Here is a 12,750-nt window from a genome sequence, read left to right on the forward strand (position 1 = left end):
AAAGATTATATCTTATCTGTATGACCAACAATTTGTTGTAGGCTTATTTGGAAATTACCATAACTTGTAGTATTTCATCCTTAGGCTACTGTTAATAGACATTAGCCCCACTTACGTTTTGCTAAATGTCCCTTTGCGCCACCTGGCGGTCATTTCGCGTACGACTTTGAAATGCGACTGGTTTATTTTTACCGCGGTGGATGGCTAAAAATGGTATGTGGATGGCTAAAATGTGTGACTAAAAATGTGCTTTTGGCTTTCATTTATATTTTGATTGTTTGTATATATATATATATATATATATAATGAGCCTTTCATTCAGGGGTGTCACACAAGAAAGAATGCAAGGACAATATATATATATATATAAATAAATAAATATTTATATACACACACACACACACACACACACACATATATATATATATATATATATATGTGTGTGTGTGTGTGTGTGTGTGTGTGTGTGTATATAAATATTTATTTATTTATATATATATATTGTCCTTGCATTCTTTCTTGTGTGACACCCCTGAATGAAAGGCTCATTAGTATGCAGTCTGCTCAGGTGAGAACTGCCTAATTATTCATGAGGGGGTTGGGCCGATCCGCCCATCCGCATATTGCCTTTGCAAACAAAAAAATGTTTTTCACAATTTAAAACAATCTATTGTTTTATGTGAATGATTAGCCAGAATGATTTTCAGATCAATTTGAAGCAAATACTCTAGGCGACAACATCCACTAGTCAAAAGTCTTGTGGACAGATATTTAGTATGTTATTTGTGGCCATATATTAGAAAATTTATTTTTTAGTTTTTTCAATAACCACGCATAAACAATATTCTCTCAAAAATACAAACATGTACATACATGTTGCTCACATATAATGGTAGCCCTGTGTGTGCTATATAGAGTGTAATTTCACCTGTGCCATTAATATGTTTATAAGCAACTGAAAAATGCACAAATGTCAGAGCATGCCAAAACATCTCAAGGACCCCGAAAACACCTCAGACCCCAGAGGGTTAAAAAAAATTACACAACCCTGTCTATTTTTCAGTTTTATTGATCAGTAAGAGACATTATAACAGTATAAGTAGCCTAAAAGGTATAAGAAGAGTTATACAAGACAATAAATAAAGTAAACGATTCAGACACAGCAGGATACAACGTTAAAATAGCCACAATATAAAGTTACGAAACTTCACTTTGCCGTCAGCCAAAACGATTTGCCAGGGAACAAGATTCATGAGACCAAAGATCGCCCGTTAGATATACACAAGACGAATTATATGTCATGTTTAACCACAAACGTCAGAAGCACTAACCGAGTAAAGGCTGTTCCAGGCGGGGTGCAGAGCGCTGAGACCCCGGTAAAGGCTTGGATATCACAACTCCGAAAACGTCAGATCAAATTTTTAAATAAGCGCTATCTTTATAAATAAACCACATATTTGAGCTTTCAACAACTACATTGTCGACTGAAAAACTATTAAAACTACATTTCGTGACACAATAACAGTAGTATTTTTAAATTTCGCGGCTTCTCTTATCTGTCTATGCGCGAAAGCACCAGTGACTGAAGGATTGCCGTAAAGCAGGTCTCTGGTCGTACAATGTGTATGACGTCATTGACATTTTAAAAGACTTTTTAAAGCAAATAAGTGACTCTAAAAAATCTAACACCCAGCAATGTGTAATTTCTTTGCATCTTCTTTCGAATACAACATTCGAATTACTAGACAAAAAATTATATCCTGAGAAAAGTGGATTTTTAGGGGTATTGCTCCATAGACCTCCATTCATTCTGCACTCCGCCTGTGAGCGCCCTCATATGGACCCAGAGTGGAACTGCAACAGTTCAGAACCCGGAAGTTTAATGTGAGTGGGAGTTCTCCCCATATTAGACTTTCTCTGGTACAGCCTATCTTTCTTTTATAAATATAATAAAACTAAAGACTTTTTGGAGATATGAAGGATGCAATACTACTCTATAGGTACTCAAGATGAACATGAGATTGAGTGAAACTGAGTGTTTCACCCCCCCTTTAATCATTCATTAAGAGATTCGTTCAAAATCACTGATTCACCCAGAAATGAAGCAATTGATGTCTTTATGAGTGAGTCATTGAATCATTTATTCAAACTGATTTTTTTTTAATTATTCAAATTAATTAAATAGTTTTTTTTTTTTTTATGGACTGCAGCAAATAACATTCGGTCAGAACCTCTAGTAAATACATTAGCCTACATATTATTTTGTTTAGTTGTCTTATGAATCGTGGCTGAAATGTGATGTTTTAAACAAACAAAAAGTGAAACAAACTCGATCTGCTTTGCAAAGGAAAACTCGACTTGCAAACAAACAGAAAGCAATTTGCTAAAACAAAGGTCAATTTGAGCGAAAATGCAGTGGAATAACCAATATTGTGTTTTAAAATATAAATAAATGAGCCTAGATAGTAGGCTATCTCACAAATAAATACAAACCATCCAACAAATTGAATGTAACCTTTGAACAAATACCAAATCTAGTGCATACAAATGGATATCTATCTGTGCATATCCGATTGTGAGATCTCTCGGCTCGATTTTCTCACAAATGTGTCCAGGCAGATTTTCTCACAAATGCAGTTGAGTAACTTCCTCTTCTAAAACAGTAGATGGCGCTAAAATAGGGGATTAATTTAGTGCTAGTCTCCAGGGAGAATACTTTATTTATAATAAACATCTTGAGGTTCCCTTTCGAGAGGTCTCTCCTATTGCGTAAGTAGCTTGCGCTATGGGAAAACTCCTTTTCTTGAGAAATACTGTATAAGTCTTTATGTAAAACGCATTGCAGCTGCACAGCAGACAGCAATGAGCGAGGCAGCTCGGTCATTGGCTGTGCTGCGGCAACTTGCTCGAACCAATGACGGGGCGACTCTGAACGCGTGACCAATGAGCGCGCTTCGTGCCCGCGCGCGTCAGAGCCCACCAAGATGGGCGTGGCCAAGGGCTATATATTGGGCGCCCCGTCCTGAGAGTTCTTAGATTTAATCTCCTTCAGCAAAGACCTTCTCTTCGGTGGATCCTCTGGATTTCTGGAGTCTTTTCGCCGCCGTCAACAAGCCTACAGCAGGACTGCTAAGAGGACGCCGGCGCCTTCAGCCGCCTTCGAACGCCTTCTGCTAAGCCATCCGGCGCGCATCATCACATATCCTTTTACAAGCAAGTGTTCGCCCCCGCGACAATATTCAACTAAAAGAGCAAATTAAGGCGTTGTTTCAAATGCCTTCCTGCGCCTCGTGTCGAGGCCTTCTTCCGGATGGGGACCGTCACATCATTTGCGCTCGCTGCCTGGGTCCGGACCACGCAGAAGCTGCTCTTACTTGAGGCGGATGCCCCGAGTGTGACTCCCTGAGCCTCACCAAGCTGCGCGCTCGCTTCGCTGCGAACGAGCCCGCCACCACCGTGCTGCCGTCCCCTCTGTTTGAGCCGCGCAAGAAGAAGCGCCGCTCACAGAGGCCGCCAGAGGACTCCCCGCCGCCAGTCCAGTTCACGCAGGCAGACCAGCACCCCTCCAACAGAGCAATGGGTCTCGTCTCGTTTGGCGCATCAGGGGACGACGACGAGAAGCATGACGGCCTTTCTATCGACGCTGCATCCGACGACTGGCCGGGCTCGGCCTTCGACCCCACGCCGTCGACGTTAGCAGGCACGAGCATGGGCACCAGCATGGACTCGGAGATCATCCGCATCCTGTCCAAGGCCGTGGAAGACCTCGGGCTCCATTGGTCTTCTCCGGAAGAACCCGCCCGCAGCCGACTGGACGAGTGGTTCTTGCAGGGGCACCGGCAGGCCCCTCAGCAAAGGCCCTCCCCTTTCTTCCCGGAAGTTCACGACGAACTCACAAAGTCGTGGAAAGCCCCGCACTCTGCTCGCCTGAAGCCTTCTTTCTCTTCGTCGCTCTCTCCTCTGTGGACGGCGCGAAAGAAAGAGGCTACGAGGGAACTCTGCGTCAGCGCTTCACTCTATGGCTGTTCTCCAGGTTTTTCAGGCCAAACTTCTCCGCACCATGGACGAGTCTGGACCTGAACCTGAGGCTTTCAAGGACCTGCGCAGCGCCACCGACATAGCCCTGCGAGCCACAAAGGCCACCGCCCAATCCATCGGCCGTGCCATGGCTAACCTGACTGTCCTTGAGCGCCATCTGTGGCTGACTGTAACAGAAATGAAGGACGCGGATAAGGCGCCGTTCCTCGACGCGCCTATCTCCCCAAGCGGCCTGTTCGGACCAGCGGTGAAAGGTTTCGCTGAGCGCTTCACCGAAGCTCAGAAGGCTTCACAGGCTATGCATCACTTCCTGCCTAAGCGCTCCAGCTCGTCGCAGAGCCGCCAAAAGGCCGGGCAACGAGCAACTCAGCAGCAACGAGTCAGGACGGCACCCCCCGTCTCTCAGCCCAGACCTGAAACTGACACTCGACGCCGCTCGCGCTCCGCCAACAGAAAGCAACCGCCTGAGCGACGGGGACCTCGGCCCAAGATTGTGCTGAACCTGGAGCCTCGTAAGTCTTCCTAGCCATAGGGAGAGAAAGAGAGAGTGCGTGTCTCGCAAAAGCCGGACCACTCTCTCCAAAACGTTTAAAGCATTACCCAGTCCCCTTACAGGCAGCTGGAAATGCCTGTACAGCAGCCAATGGGTCAGCCGCAGAGCTCGCTCACCTGCAGACAAACGCCGTTTTAACAACGACACACAGAAATCACATAAAGAGTCATTTTCTGCCTGTGTCACTAAGGGGTCACGTGTCCACACTAAAGTGCGCATTTCCCACATATCAATACTGTCCAAACAGTGCCAAATACTTCCCCAGCTCAAGCTGGACGCCCCATAAATGTAGATCGTGTGCCTACTGTCATGTATGCACCACTACACATAAGCACTGTTCCCACAGTTATAAACACTTCCCCAGTAAAAGCGGGAAATACTATAAAGGTAGCGCGCGTGCCTGCTGTCATGCATGCACCCCTACACACAAACACTATATACATGGCCAAAAAAACCCCGCCACGAGCGGGAAGCTTTATGAAAGTGGCGCGCGTGCCTACTACAGTTTATGCACCCCCACCCATAAGCACTGTCCATACGGTTTCAAACATTTCTCCAGCTCATGCTGCGAGCAGTACAGATGTAGCGCACGTGCCTGTAATCTCACACGCACCCCTGCACTCGGCAACGCAAGGCGATACGCCGGCGGGGCCCATACGTCACTGCGACACGGCCCCAGCCAGTATACAGCCCATATCGGTGCGAGCGAAAGCTTGGGAAAATATCCCCGACATGCCGAAATGGGTTTTGAACATAATAAAACACGGTTACTCGCTTCAATTCGCTCGCAGACCGCCCCGCTTCCCAGCGGTGGTCGAGACGAAAGTGAGAAAAGATGTTTCACATGTTCTACGCACCGAGGTGCTCAAACTGATAGAAAAGGGCGCTATAGAAACTGTTCCTCCCTCTATGAGCGAGGTGGGTTTTTACAGCCGCTATTTTCTCGTCCCGAAGAAGGATGGTGGCCTCCGCCCCATCCTAGATCTCAGACATCTGAACAAAGCTCTAATGATTCGCTCGTTCAGAATGTTAACAACCAAACATATCCTCGCGCAAGTTCGCCCTGGGGATTGGTTTCTATCAGTGGATCTGAAAGACGCTTACTTTCACATCACAGGCCATTTCTGAGATTCGCTTTCGAAGGACAGTCATACCAGTACACAGTACTACCATTCGGCCTGTCATTGGCCCCCCGTACATTCATGAAATGTATGGATGCAGCACTTTCCCCCCTGAGACAGCGGGGAGTGCGAATACTGAATTATCTCAACGATTGGCTAATCGTAGCACAATCAGAGAGTCAGTTAATAACACAAAGATCTTGGATTATCAGCCATCTAGAATGCCTGGGATGTAAGAATCAATTTTGCAAAGAGCATGCTATCCCCCAGCCAGAATATTTCTTTTCTGGGAATAGTGGTAGACTCAGTGCAGATGACGGCGTGCCTCTCATCAGAGCGCGCGCTCGCTATTCGGCGCCTTGCAACATCGTTCAGAGCGGGCGCGCGTGCCCCGTCAAGCGATTTCAAAGGATGCTCGGTCTCATGGCCTCGGCATCAGCTGTACTCCAGCTAGGATTGTTGTACATGCGTCCTCTCCAACGCTGGCTCAAGAGTCGTGTCCCCACTCACGCGTGGCGCTCGGGCCACTTTTTAATCAGAGCGAATCACGGCTGCATAAAAGCCCTGACGCCCTGGAAAGCCGTCGACTGGTTTCAGTCCGGCGTGAGTCTGGGCCTGAACACAAGGAGAAAAATGATCACGACAGATGGCTCCAAAATAGGATGGGGGGGCCCTCTATGAGGGCAGGCCTGTTTCCGGCTTTTGGTCAAACCCGGAAAAACGCCTACATATAAACTGTCTGGAAATGAAAGTTGTTACGTAAATTGTATTGGCCTATTTTCAATTCAAAATTGTGAAATTAGTCAATTTTATTAGTTTGCCTGATTATTTTTGTTGGTCATTTAACATTTCTGTCTTAAAACAGCTGTCAATTATGAAATGTTTAGCTACGGTACTTGCATCTTATCTCACACTTTATGACCTTTAACAAATTATCTTGATGCTGTGGAATATCCTTGCAGCACTAAAGTCGAGTTAATACTATATTAGGCAATAATTTCACAACCTTTATTATACACACCACACCTCTAAAAAATACAGAGGTCCAGACCTCGGTGACCTTATAGCTGGCTACAGCATGCTTGTAGTACGTTCCAAACCAGGCTTGACTTACTACAGGTGAATAATGCAAAATCTCACCTGTAGTAAGACACCAAAAACCCTTTATAAAAATAAAAATATAAAAATAATTGTGTACTGTAAATACATGAGGGGAGGTATTGACACAATTTCACCTGTAGTAAGTCAGTCTTACCAATAGTAACCTTTTACAAGCTTTGGAATTTGAAAATGTCTGCTTTTAAATGTTAAAAGTAGGTTACTTTTAAATAGGCTACGTTTACCGCAGTTGGTGGAATTGCCAGACGTTCCCATGCGCTGTGGAAGCGCGTCAAAGCATTAATGTATAAATATGTAATGTAGCTATAGCAAATGCCCTTGGCGCCGGCCCTGGAGAGAAGTGTTACTAAGTGCTAATGTGGATTTCTGTCTAGATATGTAATAAACATTTAGCAAAAGACAACCTCAAGATGTTTATTATAAATAAAGTAAGACAGAAACTTTTTCCTCAGCTGTAGGCAAAGGCAAGCGCGTTTCAAATCGGTGCTTCTCCCGGGAGACTAGCGCTAAATTTATCCCCTATTTTAGCGCCATCTGCTGTTTTAGAAGAGGAAGTTACTCAACTGCATTTGTGAGAAAATCTGCCTGGACACATTTGTGAGAAAATCTGCCCGGACACATTTGTGAGAAAATCGAGCCGAGAGATCTCACAATCGTGACAGACAGATATGCATTTGTATGCACTAGATTTGGTATTTGTTCAAAGGTTACATGCAATTTGTTGGATGGTTTGTATTTATTTGTGAAATAGCCTATTATCTAGGTTCATTTATTTATATTTGTAAAACACAATATTGGTTATTCCACTGCATTTTCGCTCAAATTGACCTTTGTTTTTGCAAATTGCTTTCTGTTTGTTTGCGAGTTGAGTTTTCCTTTGCAAAGCAGATCGAGTTTGTTTGCAAAATGCTGGATTTGTTTGTTTAATATTGGCACATAATTCGCTCCATACTGTAGGCTACACTGTTAGACCTTACCAGGTTTTTTTTACAGTAAAATACTGGCAACACTGTTGCCAGTTATTTACTGTAAAAATGCACTAAAACTCGAGTTAACTAATTTCACTTGCAGAAACCGACTGCCTTAAACTGTCATTTAAAAGTATTAACTAAAATTTATAATGCATTAATAATGTGAGCAAAGTATTATTGTGAAATTATTTAATTAGAAACCACAAAAATAACTTTTGTAAATAAAGAGATTTCCACCGGATCAGCAACTACACAGTCAGTGCCTTTTAAATAAAGCAACATGCAGCGTATCATCAATGTTTGTAGATCTTCTCCTGGACTGAAGCACAGGCTCTACTCTTCAGCACAATGGTGACCCAAAAAACAAGATTTTACAGTAAACTACTGGCAACAGTGTTGCCAGTATAAACCTGTTTTATAACTTACAGTTTATTGCTGTTAAAATACATTTTGTGGGTGTGTATTTTTATCTTTCACTGTTAACCCTTTCAACCCCACAGGAAAATCCACACTACAAAGAGTAAAAGTAACATTGACAGTGTTGCAGTGAGATAATTAAGAGAATATGTAAGTGATTGTTGAGCATTAGTGATGAACACCTGCTGTTAACAAGCAGAATCACTGAAGGAAAGAGGAACACAAGAACTACAACTGACTTCCAGCCATTACACATTATTACACTTATTATTAACCAGTATGGCTTTATTTCTGTCATACATGTACGTTACCATTATAGAGATCAGTGTTTGCTTTAGTTGGTATGCTGATTCTATAACATGAGGTTTTTTTTTTGCTGCTTGAGCTGTGCTTTTGCAAGTCACACTTGTGCACACACACAGTTTATGAATGATTGGATTTGCCAAAATATGAAAATCATCATATTGCCTGTTCATTCATTAAAGTAATCATTCTCACTCATTCTCACCCATTCAGAGTTTAATTACTTTAATTACTCTCCAAAAGTGTTACTTTACCACCACCGTGAAACCACAGAAATAAATTACAATGACTCTTTTTTTTAACACATCATTCATAAACCAAAAAAACAGAGCTACACTGTCTTGTAGAAACACAGAGATATCAAAATTTAGCACATTAATCTCAACAATGGTGGCAATATTTTTTTTTTTTAATGCAGCAGTGCATGCTGGGAGTTTTATACAATCCTGGAAGCGATTTTTATTTTTTTTGCAGGGTGGTAGGGGAAGACTCATTAATATTCATTGGGGAACTAATCCCTAATTGGCTCGCCGTGACGCATCTCTAATGAGATGTGATAGAGAAAACGGACATCGTCTCCTTCGTGACAACAGACACTTTCACGAAGGTAAGGCATACCTGTCAACATTTGGTTATCCAAATCCGGAAGATTTGTGCGGAGACCGCTCACGAACTTCGCAAACTTCTGTATCTTTGCGGGGAAACCGTCTTGATCTGCCACGTCAATCTGAGTGACGTGTGACAGCGAACCAATTGCGGATTAGTTCCCCAATGAATATTAATGAGTCTTCCCCTACCACCCTACAAAAAAAAAATTCGCATCCTGGAACCCAGCATACTTTTGATTGTTACCATTGTTGAGATTCATATTATATTTCTTGATGTCTGTGTGTGTCTGAGTCAGACAGGATTTTTTTTAATGCATTACGTGATTACAATATTCTTTAGAAGACACGATTAACCAAAATATTGATTTCATGTTGTAGATTCACAGATTTATTTTATACCCATAAATTAAAGTAAGTTTCGTATTAAATACCAATACATTCAAAGAATATATACAGGAAAGATCTGAAAATCAGACCTGTCCAGAATGACTCACATCATCTCAAAAGCCAATAACACCAAATCAATTTCCTCTTGACTTTTTCTTGCTACAACTGTGTTTTATAAACTCACTGTTACAGCAGTCAGATAGAGATGAATGTAAGAAGTCCAGGGACAAGAGACCAACTAAAGCAAATACTGATCTCCATTATGGTGACAACAAACTTTATTATTTTTACTTTATTATCTGCTAATTCTCAACAAGAACTTTTGTACATGTATTAAATAAATAATCGTAAACTGGTTTGTAAACTGGTTTCACACTCAGTGTTGCTGGAGGTCAGTTGTAGTTTTTGTGTTTCTCTTTTCTGTTCTTGTTTCTCTGTCCTTCAGTGATTCTGCTTATCAGGTGTTCATCAGTGTCTCAATTCACTCACTTCTTTTCATTCAAGTGGACTATATTAGTGAACTAATGTAGGGAATAGTGAATGAGGGTATAGGGTGTGATTAGGAACACAGCCTCTGAGTGTCAACTTTGAGAGCTGTTAATTCACAGTATATTCCTGTAGGCTAGTTTTGTGGAAAATGGTATGATAGTGTCAGAATTTGGCCTTTTGCCAGTATTTTACTGTAAAAAACCTGGTAAGGTCTAACAGTGTACTGTATAATTTAACTTCCACACAAACACTTGATATGTGCCTCAGTGCCTGATAATAGCGCACATTTATGTAGGTTAACAGAGCGAGCGGCCATGTAAAGTGGCCAATGAGGTCAATGAATGTGGACCAGCCGTGTTACCGTACGTTCACACCGCCGCCGGCGAGGGCAAAATTCGCTCTCGCCGCCCTGCCAGCGACGCCGTGGAAAGATTCGTAGACGCGCTGATGCTCTGACATAGATCGAATGCGTGGTCTTTTTTAAAACTGTATTTAAAGGGGCCGCAAAGCAAACAAGCATGTCGATCGTTATTTTTGCAGAAAATTGATCGATGGAAAGAACTTAACAATTATAGTGACATATTTGCTAATGAAATAAACAAATTAAAAGCCATTTGTGTGGTGTGGCTTTTGTGTTGATGGTTTAGTGCTATTATAATTTGCATTCCCGCTGAAAAAGTGTTCTAGCACGAAAATCTTGCCTATAGTGTTGCATGCGTTCTTATCAAATTCAAATGATCAACCTCCTCTATTTTGCTTGGGAACTAATGTGGTCGGAAGTGGAACCAAAGTTTACAGAATTCTCTGGAATTCTCTCAAACGGAGCACTTCTACATTCCGATTGGTTGCCGCCGAACCGCGTCATTGCTTAGTACCATAAAGTTGACCTGACTTTGGGTGTTTCTTAAAACCAAGAATGCAAAGAACGGACTTGTGTTCTTGGGGAGAACACTCTTGCTAGTTGTTCTTGGAAGAATGGACTCACAAGGTGACGAGCACACAGAACGCTGCTGACAGTTTGAGACGATGTGTTCTTGCTGGTATTGCGCAATGTCAATCTTCGTCTTTATATCAGAAGATACAATACAATACAAAAATCTTCAAGATACAGCCTACAATCTTGCATGTATAACGAATTGTCACCTTATAAACAGTCCTTTGTGTGGTGGAATAAGCAATACTATATAGAAATATATGATAAGTAGGCCTATCTTAATTTAAACTTTATTTTATTAGTTCATTAACTAATTATGCTAACTCAACTAATTTAATGTAAAAAGCTGGATAATTACTAATTAAATAATGTCAAATATTAAATGTAGGCTATTGATTAGAGTTGCCATAGACTAAAGATTTTTCTAGACTAGTAGTCATTCATTTAAGCAATTATGAATAATCGCACGTTTATATCCTATGCATAAAACTTGCCGCAAAGCACCGGATAAAGTAGGCTAATGATAATAAATGTGTCTGAAAAAAATAACGAAGCATTTTAATTGTTTATTAATAAACTCTTTTCTAAATCAGTGTAGGCTGTCTGCAAACATATCTCCATACATTTCCGCTGTAATGTAGTGTAAGACTGGAAAACTGGTTGGAGACACTGTATTGACCACATGGTCTATTGAAACAAAGGAACTTGCTGAAAATTAACCCTCTGGGGTCCAAGGTGTTTTTGGGGTCCTTGAGATGTTTTGACATACTCTGACATTTGTGCTTTTTTCAGTTGCTTATAAACATATTACTGGCAAAGGTGTAATTACACTCTATTTAGCACAAACAGGGCTAACATAATGTGTTATCAACATGTATGTACATTTTTGTATTTTTGAGAGAATATTGTTTATGCGTGGTTATTGAAAAAACTAAAACTTAAAGTTTCTGAAATAAGGCCACAAAACACATACTAAATATCTGTCCACAAGACTTTTGACTAATGGATGTTGTGGCCTAGAGTTTTTTCTTCAAAATGATCTGAAAATCATCCTGCCTTATCATTCACATAAAACAATAGATTGGTTTAAATTTAAAAATGACACTTTTTGTTTGGAAAGGCAATATGCGCAGGGGTGTGACCTGCTGTGATTCACACCTGAGAAGACAATGGGCCCGCATAATGAGCGCATAATGGGGCTGCATACTAATGACCCTTTCATTCAGGTGTGTCACTGAGCCACAAGAATGCAATGACAATATATATATATATATATATATATATACACTCACCGGCCACTTTATTAGGTACCCCATGCTAGTAACGGGTTGGACCCCCTTTTGCCTTCAGAACTGCCTCAATTCTTCGTGGCATAGATTCAACAAGGTGCTGGAAGCATTCCTCAGGGAGTTTGGTCCATATTGACATGATGGCATCACACAGTTGCCGCAGATTTGTCGGCTGCACATCCATGATGCGAATCTCCCGTTCCACCACATCCCAAAGATGCTCTATTGGGTTGAGATCTGGTGACTGTGGAGGCCATTTTAGTACAGTGAACTCATTGTCATGTTCAAGAAACCAATTTGAAATGATTAGAGCTTTGTGACATGGTGGAAGTAGCCATCAGAGGATGGGTACATGGTGGCCATAAAGGGATGGACATGGTCAGAAACAATGCTCAGGTAGGCCGTGGCATTTAAACGATGCCCAATTGGCACTAAGGGGCCTAAAGTGTGCCAGGAAAACATCCCCCACACCATTACACCACCACCACCAGCCTGCACAGTGGTAACAAGGCATGATGGTT

Source organism: Rhinichthys klamathensis, unplaced genomic scaffold, assembly GCF_029890125.1.
Source record: "Rhinichthys klamathensis goyatoka isolate OS25496 unplaced genomic scaffold, OSU_Roscu_1.1 h1tg000181l_1, whole genome shotgun sequence".
NCBI lineage: Eukaryota > Metazoa > Chordata > Actinopteri > Cypriniformes > Leuciscidae > Rhinichthys > Rhinichthys klamathensis.